This window comes from Salmo salar, chromosome ssa09 (assembly GCF_905237065.1).
Source record: "Salmo salar chromosome ssa09, Ssal_v3.1, whole genome shotgun sequence".
Taxonomy (NCBI): Eukaryota; Metazoa; Chordata; class Actinopteri; order Salmoniformes; family Salmonidae; genus Salmo; species Salmo salar.
This window is the reverse complement of record NC_059450.1, coordinates 130,950,008-130,953,484: the sequence shown is the minus strand read 5'-3', so window position 1 is coordinate 130,953,484 and position 3,477 is coordinate 130,950,008.

The window sequence follows — 3,477 nt, the reverse complement described above, 5'->3', positions numbered from 1 at the left end:
TGTCTAGTATAATCACTCATACTGTACAGTACTGTGAGGGTTCTAGTTCTCATCAACATGTCTAGTATAATCACTCATACTGTACAGTACTGTGAGGGTTCTAGTTCTCATCAACATGTATAGTATAACACTCATACTGTACAGTACTGTGAGGGTTCTAGTTCTCATCAACATGTCTAGTATAATCACTCATACTGTACAGTACTGTGAGGGTTCTAGTTCTCAACAACATGTCTAGTATAATCACTCATACTGTACAGTACTGTGAGGGTTCTAGTTCTCATCAACATGTATAGTATAATCACTCATACTGTACAGTACTGTGAGGGTTCTAGTTCTCATCAACATGTATAGTATAATCACTCATACTGTACAGTACTGTGAGGGTTCTAGTTCTCATCAACATGTATAGTATAATCACTCATACTGTACAGTACTGTGAGGGTTCTAGTTCTCATCAACATGTATAGTATAATCACTCATACTGTACAGTACTGTGAGGGTTGTAGTTCTCATCAACATGTATAGTATAACACTCATACTGTACAGTACTGTGAGGGTTCTAGTTCTCATCAACATGTATAGTATAACACTCATACTGTACAGTACTGTGAGAGTTCTAGTTCTCATCAACATGTATAGTATAATCACTCATACTGTACAGTACTGTGAGGGTTCTAGTTCTCATCAACATGTATAGTATAATCACTCATACTGTACAGTACTGTGAGGGTTCTAGTTCTCATCAACATGTATAGTATAATCACTCATACTGTACAGTACTGTGAGGGTTCTAGTTCTCAACAACATGTATAGTATAATCACATACTGTACAGTACTATGAGGGTTCTAGTTCTCATCAACATGTGTAGTATAATCACTCATACTGTACAGTACTGTGAGGGTTCTAGTTCTCATCAACATGTATAGTATAACACTCATACTGTACAGTACTGTGAGGGTTCTAGTTCTCATCAACATGTATAGTATAACACTCATACTGTACAGTACTGTGAGGGTTCTAGTTCTCATCAACATGTGTAGTATAATCACTCATACTGTACAGTACTGTGAGGGTTCTAGTTCTCATCAACATGTGTAGTATAATCACTCATACTGTACAGTACTGTGAGGGTTCTAGTTCTCATCAACATGTCTAGTATAATCACTCATACTGTACAGTACTGTGAGGGTTCTAGTTCTCATCAACATGTATAGTATAATCACTCATACTGTACAGTACTGTGAGGGTTCTAGTTCTCATCAACATGTCTAGTATAATCACTCATACTGTACAGTACTGTGAGGGTTCTAGTTCTCATCAACATGTCTAGTATAATCACTCATACTGTACAGTACTGTGAGGGTTCTAGTTCTCATCAACATGTCTAGTATAATCACTCATACTGTACAGTACTGTGAGGGTTCTAGTTCTCATCAACATGTCTAGTATAATCACTCATACTGTACAGTACTGTGAGGGTTCTAGTTCTCATCAACATGTATAATATAATCACTCATACTGTACAGTACTGTGAGGGTTCTAGTTCTCATCAACATGTCTAGTATAATCACTCATACTGTACAGTACTATGAGGGTTCTAGTTCTCATCAACATGTCTAGTATAATCACTCATACTGTACAGTACTGTGAGGGTTCTAGTTCTCATCAACATGTCTAGTATAATCACTCATACTGTACAGTACTGTGAGGGTTCTAGTTCTCATCAACATGTATAGTATAATCACTCATACTGTACAGTACTGTGAGGGTTCTAGTTCTCATCAACATGTGTAGTATAATCACTCATACTGTACAGTACTGTGAGGGTTCTAGTTCTCATCAACATGTCTAGTATAATCACTCATACTGTACAGTACTGTGAGGGTTCTAGTTCTCATCAACATGTCTAGTATAATCACATACTGTACAGTACTATGAGGGTTCTAGTTCTCCCTCGCTCCTGCATTTGGCCACAAGTTCTCATCAACATCACATCTTATGTCTTCTCTGGCGATGCATCTTGGAGAATATTCTCTGGAATGTCTAATCCAACCCTGGCAGTCTTCAGGAAAAGTGTCTCCACACCCCACATTCATGGCCTCCTGTAAGGACATCTGGTCATGTGGATGGTGGTCATAAGCCTTCCACCTCCACGCAGAGAGAAACTCCTCTATGGGGTTTAGGAAGGGGGAGTACGGAGGCAGGAATAGTACTGACATCCTGGGATGTGCAGCAAACCAGTCTGTGACTGTAGCAGAGTGGTGGAATTCCACATTATCCCACACAACAACAAAGGTAGGGGAGTTTCTTGCCCCTCTCTCCTCCACTGGCACAAGTCGATTATGCAGGTCATCAAGAAAATAAATGAGCCTCTCTGTATTGTAGGGGCCAATGAGTGGTTTGTGTAACAGCAAACCATCATTGGACAGTGCCGCACACATTGTGATGTTAGCTCTTCTCTGGCCTTGGACATCCATGGTTGCTCTCTGTCCAATCACATTTCTTCCCCTGCGGCGTGTTTTTGCTAGGTTGAATCCAACTTCATCCACAAAGATGAATGTATGTGCATTTTGCCTGGCTTCCATCTCCATTACTCTCTAAAATACAGTAAATCCAGTTTTACAGTACTTTACATTATGCATAGCTGTGTATGTACCCTGTTTGGTTATTGAACAGACATCTTACCTGGACATATTGATACCGGAGTTCTTTCACACGTTCACCGTTTCTCTCAAAGGGTACAGTGTACAACTGCTTCATCCTTATTTTATGTTTCTCTAGGACTCTGGCAATTGTTGTTGTGCTGACCGTATTCACATTCAAGTCATATTTGTCTGCCAGCACTCTGTCCCGAATTTTCCGCAGTTTTATTGCATTGTTGCCAATTACCATGTCAATAATGGCAATTTCCTGCGCATCTGATGATATTCTGCCTCTCCCTCCTGTGGGAGGCAACCTTTGGATCCTACTGAAAAACACAAAACAATCAATATATTTCAAAATGTCAGTACATGTAAAAATGTGAACATACTGTATTGTACTGTAATATGTAGTTAAATGATCATTGAAGGATGCACATCTCACCTGTTGTTTTGCCGGAAAATTCGTACTATCGATGCAACTGGCCACGGCCACGCTATATCACCCAACCCCGATGAGGGCCCAGACTATTTGCACCAGTCAGGATGACCAATGACAAAATACTTCTGGCCCAAGACACTGTATTGAGATTCTAGCAGGAGAGAGTGAAAGGAAACAGCCTGCAGGGCCAGGAAGACAGCGAGGTAGATAGAATTTATTACGCCCATTGGCCTCACTCACAAGAAAAAAAATCTCTAATTCAATTTAGGTAGAATAAGGTTATTCTTTAGAAACAATCTCATCCCAAGCCACTAAGGGCAGTGTGCCAAGTGTACAGCAGGCTCTGCTTTCAGACCCGACACCCCCCCAACCATGACTAAGGATACAGCATG